We start from the raw sequence: 23,905 nt of genomic DNA, 5'->3' as shown, positions 1-23,905 counted from the left end.
TTTTCACATACAGTACATAGATGTGTCAGGCATATTTATTGTTCTTTGTTTCCTTTGATTTCATTTCATAGAGAAATCCTAAATAGAACTCTATAGATCTCTCTCTCAGTTTTCTCTATGGAGATCTCACCTCTGAGCCTCACCAGATTTTGATCAAAGGCCATGGAATAATGTGGTTTTCATATGGCTCATTATGACATGTGGGTTTTTTCTGTACATTGTCTTTAACTTTGTAATGGGTGAAACTCAACCTCAGTTTGGGACCTGCCTTAAGTAAGGGGTTTGGAATTGGATCCAAGTGAAAATGTACAGGTTGACCGGGTCCAACTGCTTCAAATGGGCTTACCTAGACTGTAATTAAAAAAAAAAAAAAAAGAAGAGTATTTACTCTTTATTACAGCCATAAATTCCAGAGTTATTTCAAAGCTAAAACCTGTTATTTTAAATTTTCTTTCAGCTGCTGTCTCATATCCAATTCCAGCATATTACAGAACATTTCCTAAGGAATTCAGTCTTCTCAGCCTGCCCTGCTGCCATCTCTTAGGTACATTTCTGCAGCTTGGTCCTGTGGTAATATTAGGATTAGCTCCTATTTCCAACCAAATTTGTTTCCTTTGAAGTTTATCTCCAAAGCTCTTGGTTTTTATATTAAAGTTATGCATAGTTTACTGTCTCCCTCCTCAGCTGAGACTTCCTTTTCATCCATCAGGACAGATGTGTCCACTGTAATTCCTTCAAAACACCATCCTGTTCAGCTTGGTAATGATTGCTTTCACTTTCCATAAAACCAGAGAGTTCCAGGTCCCAGGGAAGCTGATGGGAGATTTGTAATCCAGTGGAAGCAAGATTGGAGAGTTCTCTGACAAAAGGAAGAGAGAACTCTGAGTGAATGAAGTCCCTAACAGCAGGTTTAATAGATATGGCTCAGCTAGGAAAATAATCCAAAGGGCAATAAAATATTCTGATTGTTTTTCATCATCAGAAGCTCCTGGCCACAGTGTGTGAATGAGAGAGAAGGGGACCATCGTGCTCCAGGTGAGATGGGAAGGGATAGAACTACTGGAGGATGCCTCACCCCAGCCTCACAGCTGCGAAAAATACAACATTTCCATTTTGAAAGCTTAAAAATGTATCAGCCCGGGATAGTGTAAGTGTCTCCTCCCATGGCAGGGGTGGAACTGGATGGGCTGTAAGGTTCTTTTCAACCCAAACCAGCCTGGGATTCTGGGATTCCATGACTTAAGTCCTTAGCACAGAAGGATCCCTGCACCAGGGCAGCTCTTAGGAGGAGAACTGGGCACAAACAAAGGGGCTTTTGCATCAAACAAACACCTTGTGCCACAAGTCACAAGGACTCGGTGTCCCCACATCCCTCCCAGCCCAGGCAGTGCCTTTCTCCTCTGCCTCAGCCAGCACACACTGCACTGCCCCAGCAACCAAAAGGCTTTGGCTTCAGGATTTCCCCCAAAACAATGACTACACTGCAATGAAAACAACAAACACTTCTGATTTATCAATTCAATCATTTTATTTCAATAAAAGCATCTTTTCTAACCTGTTCTAACTTAGCAAAAGCTCCAGCTCAACTGCCTAAGGAACATATTCCAGAAGAACATATTCCAGACTGAGTGCTGAATAACATTATCTATCAAAAACAAACACGTTGTCTTGGTTTGAAAGACAGTTGTCTGCTAAGAAAGGCAGAAGCCTCTCTTGAAATGGAAAATGAAAATCCTCTCCCTCCAAATTATTGTAATTCTGAAATTAAGGAGCTCTGCGGCAAAAATATGGAAATAGGAATAACAGTTCTTTACTAGAAAAATTAAAATAAAAATACAGTAATACAAAAAAACAAAACACTGACAGAATCAGAATATAACCTGATACCCTGTCAGTCAGGGTGTTGGTAGCAGTCCATTAAATGGTGGGTGCAGTCTTTTTTGAGTGACAGATGTTCTGTTGAAGCAGTGGCCTTGTAGAAGGATGCAGTTTTCCTCTGAAGGTCCAGTGATGATGTAGGAGGCTGAAATGTTCACATAGCTCCAGTTGAAACTGGGAAATTACAAGAGGAAATAATGGTGAATACTCCAATTGAAGAGGGTTAGATGGGATGTTGGGAAGGAATTGTTGCCTGTGAGGGTGGGGAGGCCCTGGCACAGGGTGCCCAGAGAAGCTGTGGCTGCCCCTGGATCCCTGGGAGTGTCCCAGGCCAGGCTGGATGGGGCTTGGAGCAACCTGGGACAATGGAAGGTGTCCCTGCCCATGGCAGGGGTGGCACTGGATGGACTTTAAGTTTCTTTGCCATGCAAAGCATTCTTGGATTCCAGGATTCTCTAAATCAGAAAGTTTTAGACTTTTTCCTGGCTTCCTAATGAGTTTTGCCCACTCATGTTTCTATCTCACTGGCAGTATCAGAGAAGGTGCTTCAGAGTCCACAAGCTTTACTTAACTACCAAAATTGAGGAATCATGTTGATATGACTAAATTTAAACATTGACCTGCATTTCTGAGGAAATCTTTGACTTGTGGAAAAAGAGGTTTAATTTTTAAATTTTTTAAAATTACTTTTTTTTTCATGGATTTTCTTGACCTATTTCACTGTTTTCAGATCCATTAACTTTAAATGGTTTTGCTGATTCCTGCAATATTTACATATATGGTCATTACCAATGTATAAATCAAATATTTTGACTGTTCTGTCCATTTAAGCTGATATCCTTTTTATCTGGTATTCCCATTTTTCCAGGTACAGTACCTGGGAATTTTTTCCAGTCATGCAGAGATTTCAAACTCTGATACTACCGAGTAATTTCTTTAAGTATGTATTTTAAAAAATATATAATGCAGGCATTAAAAATATAAATTAGGGAAATGCTCTTGAAATTAAATCTTAAAGCTGTAACTAGGAAAATTATTAAATTAGACTGTAATTTAGTTAATAATCCCACTACATTTCTTTAACATAGACTTTATAGCTGTTTTCCAGTTCTATTTTAATCTCTCCCCTTGATTAAACATTATGCAGCAATATACAGCAGTGCAAAACTCTGAGTTGTAATGATAATTATAATTCATTAAATATTGATCAAATTAAATCTAAAATTGCTTGGATGTCATTCATTTGCTAAGTACAAAATAAAATCCTATAACATGCAAATAACTTAGTGGTTATGTACATAAACTAATAAAATGAAAATATGCATGGTAATATTCTCAGTAAGGAAAGAAGTTTTCCTTAAATTAAAATTGTAATTTGACCAAGATGATTATCCCTGCTCCTGCCCTTGAAAATCTGCCATTTGACTGCTGTCACCGGCAGCACAATTCAGAATGCAGAATTACATTCTTATTTCTTTTAAAATCACATAGAAGTTTCATCAGCACTTTGGAGCTGATAAGTGCATACCAAATATCTGATTTTTGCAGGCAAGGAGGTCACAAGGAACATTTAGTATAAAAAACCTGCCGCTTCCAAATGCCAACTCTCACGTTTTTAAGCAGTCATAGAAGCACAGAATTGTTTGGGTGGAAGGGACCTTGAAACTCATTCCATCCCACCCCCTGCCAGGGACACCTCCCACTATCCCAGGTTGTTCCAAGCCCCATCCAGCCTGGCCTTGGGCACTTCCAGGGATCCAGGGGCAGCCACAGCTTCTCTGGGCACCCTGTGCCAGGGCCTGCCCACCCTCACAGGGAACACTTCCTTGCTAGTAATAATCATAATTTCTTGGTGCTATCTGGGTTTCTACACTACTGGTATTTTAGAGGGTTGGAGGCACAGCTTCAGTGGCTCACACAGGATTTTCTCCAGGTGCTGTCCCACTCCATTCCTCATCCAAGTCACTTCCATCACTCTGGCTACATGGAAAGCACTGGCATTCCCATGGGATTCACCAACCAGTGAAAGCCTTCCAGCAGGACTCCCAGGAAAGCAGAGCCATCCACACGGCTGCATTTGGGATAAGCAGGTGCAGGAGTTTGGTGCTGCTTTCTGCTCAGGGCTTTTACCTTTATTTGTAAAGATGCTCCTTCAGGGATGAGCAGCATGTTTGCCTTGTTGTGTGGGACAGGATCTCTTGAGCATTTGATGCTGCCTTAGCTGCTTCCCTGCATTACTGGGATGCTCAGACGTGGCACAAGACCCTGAATACTCTGAGCCCAGACACTTCATCTTTAGGTTTCCTTCCTAGGCAGTTCAAAGCCATGTTCCCTGGGCCTCCAGCAAGGGCCATTTGCTCTGCCTGACAGGTCACTCCTCCCCCAGTCTTCACAGCATTCCAGCAGACAATGAGCCTGCTCTCCTGCCCTGAGTGGAGAGGACAAGGTGTTTAAGAACATTTGGAAAGGAGCTTGATGTATGAAAGCTCTTAAATGTCCCTGAAATTTCTGCTGGCCTTTTCCCTTCAGTCGGGCACAGTTATTTTTGCCTTGGTTCAATAGATTTCTAAATTCTCTCATAACCTTTAGAAAATGCATCACAAACAATCCAAAATACAGGCTGTTTTGGAGTTTGCTTTTTCTCCCTGAGTAAGGACATGTGTGAGGTTTAAAAGAAAAGCAGCTGTTGAATTTCAAAGGGAGTCAGATGTTCAGAGATGCTTTGCCAGCACCTGGTGCAGGGAGAGTTGGTACCCCAGTAAAAGTGCTGTCGAGATTTCATTTCCGTGGCAATTTCCATGACATTTCTACGGCAATGGCATGCCCAGGAATGACGGCTAGCTTTGTCAGATTGAGGGAATCGTGTGGAATGGCAGTACTGCAGGAAGGAGGAGGAACCCTGGCAGCAGAGGGAGTGGCAGGGCTGAGCAGCACCTGTAGGGAGCACCAGTAGTAGGGAAGGTGAGTAATCCACACACTGGTGTGGAAAGTGAAACAATTTTGTAAAGGACAGAAGCTGGAGAGTGGGGATGACAAGAACACACACAATTAGAGGGAGCTGCTGAGAGCAAAATGCACCATTATTTGGCCAAAGAGCAGCTCTGTCTGGTGGGAACTCTTCTGGCAGCCTACAGCTCTTGAAATTCAGCAATTTCCTACATTTTCCTCGTGTTTCATCAAGAGACATGTAAAGAGTCATTAATTCTTGTCACTAGCTCTGTGTGTGCAGCAGAGCACAAACTGACTGGCAAGATCCACAAACCTTCCAGATCTGGAGACAAACCTGAGCATCCACAATCAATTTTAACACTGTGGCAATAGTCAATACAGGAGGAGGAACAGAGGACAGCAAGAAAGAAGCGTGTACAAGAGGAATTATTTTAAAAACCAAATCAATTGGTCATATCACAAAGTTTCACAGAGATGTGACTCTGTCAGACCTGACATATGTACCTCGAGCAAGCCAGAGGAGGAGAGGGTTACAGCAACCAAGAGGCACCTGTGCAGTGACTGGAGCAGGACTGGCTTACTTTTTAGACAGAAATTTATATGAACAAGCAGCAACCTGACCTGTTTTTCAGAACAATAGTCTATAACAGCAGAAAAGAGAGGATTTATTCTCCTGAGCGATGTAATATCTGAGAGTTAACACACCTCAGCACTTATGGGCTGCTGCTTCTTCGACAGAGCAGAGAGCAAAGCCAGTGATGCTCAAAAGTTTGCTCCAGTCAGATCAATAAATACTCTGAAGGTGATGGATATCCGTCCTTGTGCACCAGGGTTCACTCGCTTGGAGGTGAAGCAGGATAATTACTGACTGTGTCAGCGATGTGAGCCTTAAAGTGGCTGAGAAAGAGTGAGAGACTACCAGGAAATCTGAGTTACACTAGCTCAAATCTACTACTTGTTTCAAAGAAAAAGGTTTACAAAAAGACTACAAATCCAGATGAAATGCCTCTGATTCATCTGGAAATTCTGGAATTCATACTGGAAGCGTTGCCTGAAACGAGCCCCTCTCTCCAATGCCAAGTTGCAGGCTGTGCCCTAAGTTAAAGATATTTTGGTTCACACCCTAAAAGTGAGGATTTCAGCTCGAAACAGGCTCTCTCTTGCTCTTTGGGTGGAGATGGTGCCTCTCCCAGCCTTGTGATGGCTCTAAGGGAATATAAGGAAATTTGAGGGTCCACCCCTCCTGGTTTGCAGTGTGGCAGACAGGCTCTTTTATGCAGTGTGGAATTTTCACAACCTTGTTGTATTCCTTTCCCTCCTCTGTGAAATAATGACACCCATAAAAACTTGGATTGAAAGATTATCAAGAATTATTGCAGAAAAATAGAATTTAAGGGAAAAATGGAGTACTAGCAATGTATACCAACCTTGTAATGAAAACAAGACAACACTATCACTGAGAGTGCCAATCAATTTCTTAATATTAATTATTTTCCCACATTCTTATTAATTTTACAGATCATATCTTGGATGTAACTACTTAGGAATATTTGGATTTATGTTATAATGTCCTAAAAGCTCTAGCTGTAGTCACTATAACAAAATACACCTTGATGAACAATTAAATTTAATTTTATTGTTCACATATAAATAGCAGATTACTATTGCAAATAAATAATGAATTGTTAATAAATTCAAGACTGCAGCTTACCTTTGTTCTTAACATTTTAGTTGCTGGCCAATTATTTTTGAGTTTAATTATACACAATGGGAAATAGGATGCCTGACAAAAATGAAACTTCATTAAATAAGATTATTTTAGTAGGCTTTGTTACAGGGTTTAATTCTTATTTACAGCAGGGTCTGTTCATATCACACTGGCAATAGATGTAATAAGCACTATATCAGAGCCTCAGATACTGGTGTAAATTAGACACAAACTACAGGCCTGCTTGATGTGGGGTTAAATCATCATTCAAAATTAGATTAGAAACTGAAAATCTCATTTGTGCTAAAAAGCCTTTAGATAATAGAGACGCAGGCAACAACGGCTTGGAATCAGGGAAATTATCATGTTCTATATTGGGAAAATGGACAAAAGACAAAAAAATTCAGCTGGCAGGGTGTACTTAAGGCAAGATCCCATCTTTAGCAGCCTTGTTTAAGCAAATGAACCAGCAAATTCTGTGACAGAAATACTGGTGCCATCAGTACAAAAGCAAATATTTTCCATCAAAAACCAAGGGCATTTTTAGCTACCAAAACTGTCCCCTGGGAGAACCAAAGCACCCGAATTCGATACTGAAATAGAGATTGGGGGGCGGGGGTTAAAGAAACTGGCCAGACTGAGAGAGGAAATCTGACACAAGTTTTAGCCCACAAAGGTTTAGGAACAGCTTAGAGCAAGGCTGGATTTAATTTCCCCAAGTGCCTTGAAGGTTTGGAGTGGACTGAGGATGCACCAGAAATGTGTCAATGCACATAATGTAGAGGATTGGTCAGTGTGACACACAGATGGAGAAGAGCTCATTGCATGCCAATAAGGGAAGAAAGCCTGCTAATAAATTTGCATACTAGGAATGATATTCCTTTTAATTTCCATGTTACTTTGAAACTGTATGAAAAAGTTCTCTCTCCAAACTCTATAATATCCTTTTAGACATGGAAACCTATTCAAAGGCAATAGCTTATCTTTTACAGAGTTTATTAGCTGTGCAGCCATTCATTTTTTAAGATTTTTTCAAGTGATCTTATGAAAAAGATAATAGTGAGTTAGGTCACTAAGTCCTGTTTACCCCTACCTGTCTACAAAACCTTGAAATATTTTCAAATGTTTTATCCGTATGTGCTCAACCTACTCCAATATTTATTTTAGGATTTTAAGTGCTGCTAATGGCATAATAAATGCTCCACAATTTTCTGTTACTTCCCTTTTTTTTTGCCAGGCAGGAGGGAAAAAAAAGAGGCCTCAATGAAGTAACCTTTTTTTAAAGGTCACCTTTATTATGGCAGAGATTATCTCCCCAGGTTATCAATGTACAACATCACTGTTTTGATTAAACATCATTCTAACCTGCCACGACTATAAAACAACCTTGCCCCAGCTATCTTTCTGTGGATAATAGACAGAAATTCTTAAATATAATTAATGGCTGGGTATAACCATCCATTTTATCTGGATTTTCCAAAGCCACGGTGCTGTGACAGCAGAGGTTGATACATGGGTGCCAGTGATGGTAACTAATCATTTATGTCCTGGGAAAGTGGTGTTTTCTGTTTTTCATTCACTGCAGCCTGAGAGTCTAATCGCAGGCAGGTAATCTAAAACCCATTAAAAGTGTAAATTATGCAGTCATTTACAGATGGGAAACAGTAGACAAATCTGTTAAGCACTTTGCTGAGACCATCATTTGAAAGCCACAACATTATCAAACCTTTCCACAGCTAATGCCTTCAAACCCAGCGCTGTAAATTTGTTAATGCTGTCAAAACCAGTTTATTCCTCACTGCTTTATCTGTCAGGGGCAAATGTTTACATTATCACTCCTTCTGAGATATCCCTTTATTTTGTCCTTGTATTAGAGAACAGAAATAGCAAAGATTTTAGCACTTCTCAAAATAAGAAGAAAGAAGCAATGAACAGATTTTTCAGTTTCTCCCCATTAGTGAGTTAGTTTTGAGTTCGGATAGAGGAAGGCTCAGTGATGTAATAAACATTTCAATCATTAATCACTCAAAATTATTGCTAAAAGAGTTGAGAGTCACGGGAGATGGAATTAGGCTGTAGCTGAAGCAGCTCCACAATTCAGTAAAACACTCAGGCATCAAGGGGAACATTTGGGGACTGTTAGTTCTTCCATTTTTATAGATGTTTCCCCGAGCCGTTTTTTGAAATTTATACCTAGATGGATCTAGCAGGGCTTCTAATCCTTATGTAAGCTGGATAAATACAAGAACGTTTAAAAATCGGTTTTTCAAATGATTCTGCATTTTCAGCGACCTTGAAAACACCTAGAGGGGTGGTCATTCCTTCCAGTATATCACTGCAAATTGGAGTAAAACATCGGAATTAAAAGAATAGTTTTCGGATTCATCCAGTACAGGGAATTGAGAGACAGGAAAAGATAATTCTGTGCCAAAGCTGTGACTCCTGTCAGCTTAAGCATCTTTAGCGTGGCCAGATTTGCTTGTGCAAAGATCCCCAAGTTGGTTTAAGCACCAGCTCTGCTCCTTCCTCCTCTCTGTCCACTCAGTTCTAGTGGGTTATACTTTTCTCATTTAACTAGCATCCAGCTTTTTCCATTTGGCTTGGGATCACATCCCTTGGCGTGGCTAAAACAAATTCCCACTCTCTGATATTTCCAGCACAAACCTCACAAATGCATTGCTGGTGACTTTGTTACCCTGTTGTCTGCCAGACTGTTACATTTTACAGTCACTGCCAATATCCATAAAAAACTGACATTGTGGGTTCCCAATCTCCAGCTGACTTGGGTCCACGTGTGGAATCAATAATTTGGGTGCTGCTTCTGCATCAGGTGCTTATCCAAGAACCCCTAAGCAATTTCAATGCTGCCACAGTGGCTGTGATTTCTGTCTTATTGTTATGTGAGATTTTCTGGGTTTGGGGGTGGGGATTTTCTTACTTTTCACTGAAAGGGAATAGGAGCAAGCAAATGCTGTTTCAGGACTGAATTTGCACCACGACACAAATATCCCTGGTGGTATTCACATGAAAGGCTTTCTTTCCCACCCAAGTGTCTTCTTTTGATCAAGGTTTGAATTTTAGTGGAAAATGGTGCTAATTTGCTTTAGCTCCTTGCTGTTAAGTGCAGTAAAGGAATGTGTGCACCCATAAATAAACAACAGTCACTGCAAGATGTGAGCCTGAGCTGCTGGAAGTGTCACCCAGGAGGAACCTTGAGCTTAGCACAGGATTTGGGATGCCATGGGCCTTCCATAAAAAGTGGATCCTGATGGACATGACTTTACCTACTCATTCTTGAGTAGATCAGACATCCTCAGTACATTTTAGATAACATATCAATCACTGGTTCTGACATACTAGGTCATGACATGAACTTCCTCCTCAAAATGCTTTCCATAGGTCTCATTTTATTACAAACCTGATGTTATTCCCCATTTCTTGCCATTTGAGAGCAACTAATATAAAAACAGTTGCAAACAAGTGAGTAGACCTGTGAAGATCATCCTTGCTAGTTGTCTAATAAACAGGATCTCTGGCAGATGTGCTTCAAAAGCAAAGCAACTCTCCCTCATTAACCTGCACTGAACAGAAGCTATTGCATTAGTGGGCAATTAAACCCCACAGATTCCATACCACATTCCAAGCACGTGCCAATATTTAAGCATCTGCCAGACAGCAGGTGGTTTGTAAATCATTATCTTTTCAAATTATGTTGCTAATGGCATGTGTGAAATGACTGAAAAATGACATTTCCTCTTTTCTGTCATTAAAATCAAATAAATTGCTGCAGTGCATTATCTAAAGCTTGAGAAGAATAAAGCACTGGCAAACCTGGGCTTCCCATCTTCCACCCTATTGTCCATTAATGATGGACAGTACTCTGGGATATTTGACTTCTGTGACTCCACTCTACCAGGAATAACTAAAGACAACCAAAGGCATCATCGAGTTCCCAAATGGAAGAGAGTTTGTTAATTAGGAACAACCAGCCAATTTTTCAAACAGTGTTGACAGCTAGCACAGTCTGGCTATGAAAATAATGAAGAATTCCTGTAATAATACAGGGACAGACACTTGGGAAAACAAACACCATTGTGAGGGAACAAGGGAGAGAATTTGGAAGTAAAGTTGAGCCCAAGGAGGAAGGAGGGGTGGGAGAGAAGAGTGTTAAGATTACAGCTACTCAGATTTGATATAAATTCACCGAGTCAGATCTGTCTTGCCCATGACAGGAATTGCTGAGTGATCTCTCCCTGTCCCTATGCCAAACCACAAGCCTTTGCTTACATTTTCTTCCCCCTGTCCAGCTGAAGAAGAGGTTGATGGAAGGGCTTTGGTGAGGCACTGGGCATCCAGCTGGGCCAAACCACACCAAGACAGAAAAATCCCTCAGGGTTTTTGATAATCCTTCAGTGCAGAGTTCCCAGTGAGTGCTCAATGAGGAGTTCAGTTTCTTTTAGGGTGTGCAAATATAGAATCACATAATGGTCTGGATTGGAAAGGTCCTTAAAAGCCATCTCATTCTGACCCCTCACCATGGGCAGGGACACTTTCACTTGTTCTGAAACCAGAGCAACAGCTGAATCTTCTGAGGATGAAACACTTTTCCAAGTCCTTGGCTTGGCTGCTGAGTGTGGTAGTACTTGTTCTACTTTTCCAAACCAGTCTCTTACCACAGCCTGCTGGGTGATGTGGACACCTGAATGGACACATCCAGGACTGTCCTGTTCCTCTTCACCCAGGAGAAAACCATTTATTACAGAATCTCAGAACAGCCTGGGGTGGAAGGGAACTCAAAAATCATCTAACTCCAACCACTGCATAGATGTCCTGATTAAACCAGCTGTTAACTCAGAGAAAAAGGTCAATCTGTGCTTTCCCTGTGAGCACAGTGCTTGGAAATGGGGTTTATATGCCCTAAATAAACAGACAGGCAAAGGGAGAAAACTACAGCCCTATAGGACTACCTCATTGGGACATAACCTGAAAACAAGGCAAATTTAATTTTTTTTTAATTTTTATTTAAATATGTGTCCTTTCAGGATCTCCCCCTATTACAAATAACTGGCAGAAAGGATGCAGGCTTCAAAACATCAGGCAGCCAGAGTTAAGAATTCGGAAAGATGACTTGATTTTGGGCTGGAAATGTTTTCTGAAATAAATTAAGCAAGACAGTTATTTTTTTTTTTTTTAATGCTAATTTTATATAATTTCTATTAATGAACACTTGCTTCTAAAATCCCTACTGTTTCCAGATCCTGAGCATTCTAGGTGATTGGAGACTTCCAGATATTTTACATCAAGATAACTGCCAGTTAAAATGATGGATGAGCAATGGGAAAGGGTTCATAAGTATTGGAGGAGAGCTGTGATGTGCTTTAGCTCCGTAGCCTTCTGGCACAGCCAATAAAGACAAAACAATAGTGGAGATTTACTATAGGAAGGAGCTGTAAACAAGGCAGCAGTCAGTGAAAAACACTGCTGCAGTGCAGACACAAAGTACCACACAACTATGTGATATTTCTGTTTTGCCACCTCAAACAAACATATAAAAAATCACAGCCCATTCAAACTGGATTTTCTTTTTTTTTTTTTTTTCATTTTAGAGAAGATCAGTGCATTGGAAAAGCCTTGCACCTAAGAATGCCACAAAGATCTCACACCAGGAATTAAAATACCGTGGCACCACCAGTGATTACCTTTATATTTTGTCTGTGTCCATCCTTTATTGCCTTTCCTATATTACCTGGTAGCACTAAAAGATCTGGTCCATTTACTGTAATCAAAAAGTTCCCCACAAATCTCTCTCTGGTTCATATCTAGTCTGAATGAAGCACCTCATCCAAACCTCCAGCAGTTCCACTGAATAGAGCTCACCCCTCTGAAAGGCAAAGAGCAGCAAACCCACAAAATTGGTACCACAAATCACACAGAATGTGGTTGCTGTAAAATATTTCCAGTTTCAGTAATTAAGGAAGCATTACCAAGCTTGCTGAAGTGTTCAGTGAGTTTTAGAATCATGTGAGCAGCTCTCAGGTCTCCTGCATCCCTGTGTATATTGAATTATTTACCTACAAAACACAGAACACCTCAATATCACAAGTGAACCACTTAAAAGGTTTCTGCAATGCTTGGATTGAAATGTTCTGACTATATATATATATATTTGTTGACTATAAACTCAAGTTAATTGTTACTAAAATCTTCTGAACTGTTTTCTTCACGATTTTATAGTGAGGAGGTTGGATGGCCAGCTCAGGATTTGCTGCATAACCAAAAAAAGAATCTGAAAATTGCAAATTTGGGTTGTTCCTAAGTAGCCATTCCCACAAGGGTGGTGATGGATGGTGTAGGGGCGGTGAGCAGTATATGCACATCTGGCTCCAAGCATGGAGAAAATTCATGTGAAGCAAATGCATATGATCCAGCAATATCAACAGGTACCACAATCCTTCCAAATAAACTCAATGCCCCCCCAAAAAAATCCAAACAAACCAAAACCCTAAAAAAAAAGAAACCTGGAAAAAATAAGCACAAACTCACAAAAAAAAATATAGGAATGTGAGTAGAAGATTCAGGGGAAAATCGAAAATAAAAATCCTTTTGCAGGTCAGCAATATATTGAATATTTGTATGTTAGTTATAATCTACTCAGACAGTCTCCTCTGCATTTCTGCTTTGTGCAGAATTAACTTTAATTTCTTATTTAGTGTTGTAATTTATTCTTGATTACATTAAGGACCTGTCCTTCACAGTTAATGACGGATACAAATACACAGTTTGGAATATACATCTCAGATAAAATATTTCAAACTATTAAGTAGTTTTGAGTCCACAAAGACCGTATAGAAATAAATTCTGTTTGCAGAAGAGAGACACTTCAGAAGACAAAAAACTAAAGGCCACATTTTTAGTGGCATTTGCCCAAGTAAAGATATGAAGAGGTTTGAGGGCAGGAACCTGTTAAGATTTTCTAAATTTGCATTGTTATTCATGGAAACACTTGTGGAATATTCTCTTCTGTCATGTTTGGAAATGCAATTCCAACTCCTCATTTGCTCAGGCTTTCTGAACCAGGCCCCTGCTGTGAGGAAGGCTCATAAAGCAGTTTAAAAGGTATTTACAGAGAATAAAATGCATAAATGCTGTAACAAGCACACCGGGATTGTTACTTAATCAGAAATCCCTTTTGGCATGAAAATTTAACAAATACTATCAAATTCCTGCACGTGTGAGAAGGAAGGTGATTATTAAGATTTTCCCATTCAGCACTACAGCAAGTGAGAGTCCCTGGTCATTGTGTTGAGCACAGTGACTTATTTGGTCCAAATAACAACAGTGTTGTACCACCTTCCCTTCACTCCATCTGAACTTCTCAAACCTAAAACAGCTCAGGAATAATTCACCAAAGACTGGATCCACTCCAAAATCAAATAGTTTCTGAAGCAAGTGGCAGAAAAGGTGCAAGAAGGAGGGAGTTGTGTGCAGGGCATTAAATCTCATTACACAGGAGCACCAAAATTCATCCTAGGCACAGTTTTTTATTAAGATGTACATGACCTAGATGAAACTGAAAGACTAAAAACATATTTTTCTGAATTAAGGCGGAGTTTGATCCTTCTACCACAGAGGGTGAAAAGTTTCATCAATAAAACAAGACTTAGAAGAGACCAAATTCTTCATTATCAACAAGGAGAAAGAGACCTTGTTGATAACTTGAAGGGCACCTTAGTTTAGGTTTATTGTTTAAATTGTCATAGATTTGTTTAAATTGGAAAGGATGTCTAAGAACAAGTCCAACACTATCAAGGCCACCACTACCCCATGTCCCCAAGTGCCACATACACATGGTTTTTAAATCCCTGTTTGGGCATTCCACCACTGCCCTGGATAGCTGTGCCAGGGATGAATAGTTCCTTCCATGAAAAAATTTTCCTCAATATTCAATCCAAGTCTCCCCTGGCACAGCCTGGGGCCATTCCCTCTCCTCCTGTCCTGTTCCCAGGGAGCAGAGCCCAATCCCTCCAGCTGTCCCCTCCTGTCAGGGAGTTATACAGAGCCACAAGGTCCCCCCTGAGCCTCCTTTTCTCCAGGCTGAGCCCCTTTCCCAGCTCCCTCAGCTGCTCCTCATCAGATTTGTGCCTTGAACCTCTTGCAGCTTTTGTCTCATGCTCCTAAAACTGTCTTTAGAGCTGCTTTTGCAGGTTAATAAAAGCTAAAAGCACTTTCATACGGCTTCGTTATTTCAATTAGCTAAAATTTTGCTCATGCAATGAATTCACCCACCCTGAAGACATCACATCTCAGTTCTCTTTCTTCTGGTGAAAGCCAATGAAGAATTCCACCTTCTTCCCTCTGAGGATGGGCTGCATCCAGATTGTCCTCAAATCTTCAGGCTTCTGAAATTGAAGTTGCACTAGGTAAGAACTGCTCGATCACTTTAGTCCGAGGTAAAGAATCATTGGATTGGTGCAATGATCAGCTTTTCCTCAGCCTGCTTCAACACAGTTACAGCATCCTCATGTGGTATCCTCATCGAGCTCAGTGGGATTTAAGGTGATGGCAGCAATCATTTGAGAAAGAAAACAAATCGTAGGATGATGTATCAAGTCTTGGAGAAAGATTAAATCTCAACACCAAACTAATCTTAGAGAAATTTAAATTTTGTAACAAAAAAGAAAAGTATTTGATTTAAATAAATTATTAAGATTTGTATTCAGTAACTGAACTTGAAAGCAAGTCTGCAACCTCACTTTGAAACTGGACTTCATTTTGCAAATGGAAATGGCGAAGAATAACTTTTATGTGCCTGATCTTGATCGTCTTGAATGTTGTATATTAATTGCAGATGGGTTAATGGAGTAATTATTTATAATTAAAATCACTATTAGGGAGTGATAGTGAAAGACTACATAAATAACTTCATCACAGACAGAGAAAATAACCGAGAAGTTCAATAATTGTGATGCAGTTCATAAACAGAATTAGGGGTTGTTTTTGCAGATTTGCCTACTTTGTTTGAAGTAACACCTTCTGAGGAGTGGGGCACAGAGAGAACGAGAGACATTTTAAGCTTTTACTTTTTAATAGAAAGGGAGCTTGTTTCAAAATCGCCAATGGCTGGAAGAAAAGGTTATACAAGTGAATGGGAGTCTAATTATGTAGCACAGGTAGTAAATGTAATGTTATGTTTCAATGATTTTATGGATAAGGAGCTCATTTGTGTGCTATTTTCAATAGGAGTTTTATGACTAACACTAATAAATAAAAGAAAATATGTTCTGATTTTTAACGAAATGCAGGTTCTTAGCCCAGCAATTTATTTCAGCCTTATATCCAGGGATAAGGCTATGGCCCAGGTTAAAAAGCAAGTTAAGTTCTATGACTTCTGCTCACCTCTGCATAAATACAGACTATATTCTTTAATTGGTTACCACCACTACCATCCCTTCCTATAAAGTTAATTGGCAATAAACTTTCCACAATGATAGTAAGATTATTAAAAAAAAAAAAAAAAGAAAAGAAAGGAAAAAAAAAGCTCCCAGTCATTTTTGCAGGAGTCACCTTTCCCTTGCAGGCAGCACACTGTGATTACCATACAACAGATCACAGTGTGACTCCTTCTTTTCTAATTTCCTTCCTAGGAAGAAGGTTTCTGCCCTTTCCTTTACCTCCAAGTCAGCATAAATCAATACAGCACCATTAGCTTTGACAGAGCTAAGCCAGTTCTCCACAACTGATGATACAACCCCTTGTCTGCACACCCAATTAAATATTCATTAAAGATAAGCAAACAAACAAAATTTCTTGCCAGCAGAGGATCTGGAGACCTCTCCAGCATTGTATTATTACCCCTGTAAGTCAGGATATTAAGGCTGAAGGTCTGGATCTTGCAAGGAGTGAACTGTGGTGGAGGAAGGGAGTGATCCAAAATCTCTATGCAACACAGTGCCCAAAGCTCCCCAAATACTCCCTCAGAGGTGTAAGTCCAACGAGGGTGGATCAATGTCCTTCCTTACATTGAGCCCTCACTTCTGCCCTGGTTTAAACCAGTGCATGAGGATGTGGACTTAGCACGTTTTATAGTGGTGATGTGCTCCCAAGCATCCAACCCATCTCTGGAGGGACAGCCAGGACTGGGGGAATTTTACACTGCCTGGAGTTATTTCCAGATTTAGAAACTGAGGGTGTAATTTTGTAGGGTTAAAACAGGGAGGAGAAAGGTTCTGTAAACCAGAGTAGACCAGGATTGAGAGAGGATATAAGTTACTCCATAATTCAACTCATCAAATTTTGAGATGAAATAGTTCTCAAATCAACCATTCAAAAGCAGAATCTCCTTAAAAGGGGGGTTATGGGGGGAGGAGAATCAAAGGATTATAAACATCCTTTTTCTTAACTGCTTGCTAACTCCACAGAGTGATGTCCACAGAGAGGATGTCAGCCCATAACTGCTGTAGGAGCTAATGAGCTTAATGTCCCATATAAAATCATCAGAGATATTTGCAGCTCACCCCTAAAGTGGGCAATTTATAGCACAAAGCCTTGAACAGTTCTTGTCACACACTTGGGTACAAGCATCACTAAATGCAGAGGTGAGGGATGGCTCCATGCTTTTGCTGATAAAGGGAACTGCCTTTTTCTCTACAAACTCAAGGTTAAAAACAGTGTTTACCTGTTAAAATACCCATTTGCAAACTTCTGGGACAGACTCAGAGGTCATTTACATACCTGGCTGCAAAGAGAGCAGAAGGAGAAGAAAGCTTGCACCAATTTGGAATTTGAACCATTAAGGTTAAAACAAGTGAAATGCGATTTGTTAGAAGATAATAAGATTTGCATTTTCAGATTTTAATTTCAGTTTACCTACTGTATAATTTTTTAATGTATTCTGATTGGCATTGAGCTTGGTAAGTAAAGGGCTTGCTTGGATCTAGCCTTTTTATAACCCTCAGGTCAACTATCTTATTTGCACCCAAAAAGTGCTGATAAAGTTTTGTCACTAAAATAGATTTGCAGGCATAGCTTAGGACTGATGGCAATCTTCATTTGAGCAGTGAGATAAAGGAGAACACAGCTCTGGGCTATCTGAGGGCACAAATGGGAAAGGGGTTTCTTTCTTCATAGCTCATGTTAATGCTGTGACTGCTAACTTTTACCTTCTTTCCTATATTTATCCTAAAATTCACATTAAAGTGTGGAAATAGACTTTTCACGGGTTTTAGTCTTATGATTTCTACGACAGTGAGCTCAGTTGCCTAAAATTCTGGGTAGTAAAGTGCTTATATTGCACTAGTGTGAAGTGGATTGTATTTATTCTTTAGTTCTTCTTAAAAGGTCATTTAATTTCTTCAATAAAGCATCTAGGATCAACAAACCCTTTACAGTGCAGAGCTCAAGAGACATTTGGCTTATTTTTTTCTGTAATTTTTGTGGACACACACACTTAGAGAGCTAGGGAATTACAGCTTGGAAATTCTTTTCAGGCCTGGATTTCTCCTGACTCTCAGCTCCATTCCCAGGCTGCCAAGCTGACTGCAGCTTCAGTTAGGGAGGAGTCTCCCAGGGTGATAACATGGTGACAAACAGAGTGGAATTCATAATAAAGATTAACCCCTGGTGTCTTTCCCGTGGGATACATCCTGAGGTGCTGTCCCAAGGATGTTTTTCCCAATTGTCCAATGAGCTCCTGTCCTGTCCTAGCTGCACTAACACACTTTAAATACGGGTTGTCCATACAATAAAATTGGCCTTTTTTCCCCAAAGAGCTCCGTGTGTGTTGCTGTCCTTTCTCTCTCTTTTCAGTGCAGTAACCACAATTTTTTTTACAGATTTGTAAATGTTAAAGATTTGTAATGGAATTCAGGTTGTTCAGCTGGGAGAAGATAAAAGTCCAGGGAGACTTCATTGTGGCCTTGCAGTCTTCCCCAAGGGACACTGATTGATCTTCTTCACAGAAGGGTGACACATTAAAGGTGTCACATCCAACACCACAATATCAGAAATAATTCTTAGTTAAAATGCCTTATGATAGTTTTTTAGCCAATCAAATATTTCCACAAAGATTGCTAGGTCTTTTCACACCAATCATTAATTGCTTTGCTTTTCCTGGCTTTGCTGCAATGTGTCATTTTTCAGCCAATCATATAACACTTCACTTATACTGATACATCTTAAACTTCTAACTAACTTTATAACAGATTCCACTGCTAAACTTTAAAATCTTTTGCTATCTTACTCAGCATATTGCTTTGTGTACAATTTGGCCAACACTAAACCCAGAACAAAAGGAAACACAATTTTCAGAGGGAAAGAAAAGTACTAAAACTCAGGGAAATTCTCAGAGGCTGTTAGCATTATTTCAATTCTTAATGCCACCACGCATATTAAATCTTGTTTGCTATGGTGGTTTTCAACAGTGTTCTGTGGAATACAGAGGACACCTCAATTGCAGTGCAGGTGACACAGCAGGATGTTAGAACATCTGCCTAGATTATAAAGAAATACCCTGTTTTCCAGCAGATTATCTCTAGGCCATTGTTTTTAACACTGACTGCTGCCTTGAAAGGACAGTTATGGCAAAGAGTTTTATGTGAAGCTTCTAGAATAAAAAGTTAATAAGTATGAAATGTGCAGGATGTTGCTCCTTTGAAAAAAAGTTGCAAATTTAGGAGATTTTCTGACCTTAACACCCCATTTCCTAATAACTGCCCATTACAGGAAACTATTTACCAAGTTAACCAACAATTCTGGTCCACTGAGACTTTAGTAGTTGGCTTCAATCTGTTCCTGGAAATGAGAAGAAAGCACATTTAGGACTCTAAGGAAAGCTTTACAACTACTATTTTTTTACAAATAAGCTTTTTTTCTTCTCTACTGATGCTTTTTCTTTGAAATTTCACAGGTTACAAGAAGGAAGAGAGGATGCACAGTCCTGATGGGTCCCTGGATCTGGGCAGGTCTCAGGACTCCCTCCTGCTTAATCCCAGCATTGGTGGAACTGACAAAGTGTGTTTCTGAGATGCTCCAGGAGAATGTGCAGGTCCCATGTGATAAATGATATCAAAAAGATGTCTCACATGTGACATGAAACAACAGCTTTCTGCCAGGTTGCCATATCCCAAGCAGATATCTGAGCAATTCACCCCTTCAGAGCCCTTTTCCATGGGAATTTTTAAATCCCCCCCTTAAACCCAGCACGAATCTTAAGCTTGTGTTTTTAAAAGCTGGCACCTCTGAGTTATTTTCCAGAGTTCATTGTGTATTCTGTGCCAGTAGCACCTAAAGCTTTAAAGCTCATCATTAGTAAAAGTCTCATGCATGTAAACAAGGGCTGAACTTGCCTGTTATTTAAGAAGAGCTCAAGTCTCTGTTTTGATCCAAGCCCGTGCTGCTCTTACAGTTTCTGAAGGTTAAGACATGCCTGGGTTGGTTGCTTTTTTATTTTTAAAAACGGTGACACGCACAAAATCAAATTCTGATTTCAGTCCAAATCAGCACTTTAATTCAGCTGTTATTTTGTAAATGTCCTACTCATGCCACAATACACAACAATCTCCTTGCATAATAAACAGCAGGGCATTTAAAAAGGGAATTACTAAAGCGCAAAAGCAAATCATCAAAAAAAAAATCCAACCAAACAAAACCACAAACCCATGTAGCACCCTTACACTGCTGCTGCTGCTGCTCAGGCAGCACTCAAGCTGAAATCCATCTGAGGCTCACACAGACCATGAAAACTTGAAATTTCAAAGCAGGCTTGGAGGGTAAATTTGAGGACTCTGATCCTCTTCCTTCTGCCATCAGCCCCTCAGTGTCAGAACACGTGGGATGGAGCAAACTCAAAGGAAACAAACTGGACAGAAGGTGGTCTCCTCTGTCCTTTCCATGAGGGGACATCCACACCTGAGTGAAGAATTACCAAAACAACTTTAAAGAATGGAAAGTGAAAATGATTTGTCATTCCTGAGGGCATTTCACAAGTGAGGATGGAAGAAGCTAATGCCAAATTGCTGACAAAACATCACACTGCACACTTCTGGCTCGTGAAGTGGCCCTGATGTACTCCATCTAGGAATGCTGCATTGTACTGGCACTTGGAGCTTGGATTTGCCTCTCTGAGGCCAGAAATATGGAAAGACACATGTAATTTTACTGTGAGCTCCAAATTGAATAACTAAAGTCTAGTTCATATAAAAATCTTGAATTTCAGCTGTAGTCCAATTTTTAATCCTGCCTGTAAACAGTACAAGTGAAAATACCCAAACACGTCATTAACGGGTATAATATGAAATTATTGTTTGAATTTCAAGATACAGGAGGAGAACAGCCCTGCAGACACCCAGGGCCAGGCCCTGGAGCTGATATTCCCCTGCAGCCCCTGGGGAAGTAGCAGTGCTCCTGTGATATACAATTTAAATCATAGATTGAATCCAATATAAAGCATATTATTAATATTAATAATTATTTCACATTTCCATAGCAGTTCTCAGCATTTTACACAGCTGGGATCAACCTGTAAGTACTTAAATCTTGCAGCACTGATGAAATAGCTTTCCAGTTAATATATTCACAAGGTGTTGGCTGCAAGGCTTTAAAAAAAAAAAAAGAAAAAAAAAAAGGTCACCTGCATATTTTCAACATTAATCCATGACTGGGTTTATAAAAAATTACTCGGTGGTCCAGGTTAAGAGTAGATGTGTTCAAATGAACTGAAAGCAAACTTTCCTGTGTAGAATTAATAATAGCTGGCGTGTGAACACCTAGTAAAAATGGTACTTTTTATGTCTTTTTTATAAAATGTCTTCATGCCATAATTAGGAGTCTACTCTGCAACTGCAGGAGTGGAGATATTGCATTGCTCCAGCAGAGCTACTGACATTGCTTTACCTGATTATTTCTTGGCAAATGGGCCAGGAGGAAAAGTAGAGTTCCCCTAAAATACCTGGTGAGGGAATGGAAAGAAAAAGAAAATATTAATTTTTTTTTGTTTTCTGATTGATTAGTCAGAGCCAAGAAGGCTGAAAAGCATTGAACCACAAAGCTTAAGGACAGATATGGAGTGTAGCTCTGGAGCCAGGTTCCCATAGTGGACAAGTGACTCAGGTTGCAGCAGTTTTGCAGGACTGCTGCTCATGAGATTGGGGCCATGCTGGAGAAGGTCCCAGAGAACTCTCCTGTGGGAGAGACCCCATGGCACAGCACAGGAAAGACTCCTTTCCTGATGAACAGAAAAAGATCTCGAGTGACAAACTGACCAAAACCCCCATGCCCTGTCTTCCTGCACGGTCAGTGGGAAGGAGGGAGGGGCTGGGGGGGAAAAAAAGTGTTTTAAAGTCTTGCTTTACTTCTCATTATCCTCCTCTGACTCTGTTAATAATAAATTTACCTTGTGCCTTTAAATTTGAACCTGTTTTGCCCGTAAAGTGTTTTCTCCCAGTCCTTACCTCAACTCATGAGCCCTTCATTAGTTTTTTGTTTCCTTCTCTTCTGCCCAACTGTAGCAAGAGTAAGTGAATGGCTTGCATGGGTGCCTGGTGTTTGGCTAGTGTCAAAGCAAGACAGAAGGGAAAAGTCTGTAAGTCAAAGGATCCAGCAAAAGCACCAGAACTGCAGTGACACCATCCATGGTTTTGCAGGAGCTGGGATATTCCTGACAGAGTTACAAAGCAAAGAGTACCTCAGTGAGTAGCTGACAGAAACACTCACCCATTTCATCCATTCTACAGGAGCTGCCCTGGAAGTGACTCTGAACAATTCCAGGCAGGTTTGTGCCCTCAACCCCCATCCTCTCCATCAGTGGGAACCTCCTGTGCCAGTAACTTGGGGTATGGGTATGATCTTTTCACTGAGTCTTTGTGATTTATGATTTCAGAGGGACTCAAATGCTCCATTTCCCTAAAAAACCACAGAAATTATCTAAAAAAATGGAGACTTTCTAGCTCTCAGATCAGTTTATCACCCCCTCATACAGAAGACATAAAAAATCTGACAATATAAATTGCACCCTATTCAAAAATGTAGATATTTCAAGACTGTGCTAGCTTGTGTAAACCCACTTCTATTGTAAAACGTCATGTTGGAAAGTTTCTTTACAGATGTGGATGACTATTTTAATAAAGAATGTAATTTAATGAAGCATTTGCTTTCTTTTTCCATGAAAGAGAAATTGAAATGTTAATTCAAACTGAATTGGAGAGATCCAAAACCTGACTAACTGAATGTAAACAAAAGAGGAGGAGGAGGAGGAGGAGGAGGAGGAGGAGGAGGAGGATACCAAGTTGGCATCTTCTGCAGAAACAAGGGAATTGTGGTTATAATTCCTATTCTTTAATATTTTCCTAAAGGACTTGGAATACTGAGAAATAATCTTATGAAAATAACTATCAAATAAATCTATATTGGGAGGCAGTTGACAGTAGAAAGGCAAGCAAAGCAGAAACATGGGGAAAGGAAAAGAAAAAAAAGCCTAATTTAGACACATCTGAGGTTAGGTGAAATTCTTAAAAAATAGGGATGGTGACAAATGATCCAAAGCATTTATGCTTTGAATAAAGGAGAAAACAGGAAAGAAGCAATCAGCTGGCAATGGTGGAGCTGGAAAAACATCCTTGAGCATAAATATTATGGAATAGCACTTCCACAGAATGACCATTCTCCTGCTCAGCAAAGGAATGCTCCAACAAGAATTCTTTTCCCTGATAAGCCTTCTGGAATCAACTTCCAGGAGCAGTTTGGAGGAATTGCAGTCAATGAGGAGAAAATGGGAGCACATGGAAGGAGATGAAATGTAGTGGGTAAAGGTAATCATACACTAAAGTGCCTCACTAAAAGGGCTCTCAAGGACCAAAATGTGTGCAGCCAGGGTTTTGCAGCCAGATATAGGTGTTTGCAGCCAGAAAACAGCTAAGAATTAGTTTACATCACCCTAGATATATATTTTCTTTACCTCAGCCAACAGCTGAACTTCCCTGAGTCCTTTATTCCAACACAAGGTGGGTTTCATTACAAAATATTATCACAAAAATGGTCTTGAAGTGATCATGTGAAGAAGTACATGACCCGAACCTGTGCTAGGGAAATGAATGATTCCACATGTGGAGCTGGACCATGTCATTATTGGATAAAGAGAAAAAAATAAGCAGAAATTATTGGACTGAACAGCCATAAAACTTCCATTAAAGTCTTCTCAAGTAGTGCTGGAAGCTTAGAGGATTGAGGAGGTGCTGGGAAGTGAATAGTCCTCCTGATCACAGGTGGCTTGCTTACATAATAAACCTGTTTTCCGTCTATAAATTATGACTTCATAATAAACAATTTGAAACAGGAAATTCAAACATCTTCCCCTACTTTTATGCATGTGACTGGCAT

General features: G+C 40.0%; 1 long non-coding RNA gene across 8 annotated transcripts in view; it reads left to right on the top strand.

Annotated features, from left to right (window-relative positions):
• Positions 1 to 22,672, top strand: part of LOC148222869 (uncharacterized) — a 42,327-nt gene extending 19,655 nt beyond the window's left edge. For 6 of the 8 annotated variants that reach the window (XR_015805541.1, XR_015805537.1, XR_015805538.1 and 3 more), the window contains 4 exons: positions 458 to 544; positions 983 to 1,035; positions 14,789 to 14,955; positions 19,440 to 22,672. This is a non-coding gene — a long non-coding RNA (uncharacterized LOC148222869). The remainder of the gene's footprint in view (positions 1 to 457; positions 545 to 982; positions 1,036 to 14,788; positions 14,956 to 19,439) is intronic. The other 2 variants (XR_015805540.1, XR_015805536.1) reach the window with 2 other exon arrangements.
• The last annotated feature ends 1,233 nt before the right edge of the window (positions 22,673 to 23,905 follow it).

Source organism: Sturnus vulgaris, chromosome 9, assembly GCF_052056855.1.
Source record: "Sturnus vulgaris isolate bStuVul1 chromosome 9, bStuVul1.hap1, whole genome shotgun sequence".
Classification (NCBI taxonomy): Eukaryota; Metazoa; Chordata; class Aves; order Passeriformes; family Sturnidae; genus Sturnus; species Sturnus vulgaris.
The sequence above is the reverse complement of the archived record's forward strand: the minus strand, read 5'-3'. Positions and strand labels throughout refer to the sequence as shown.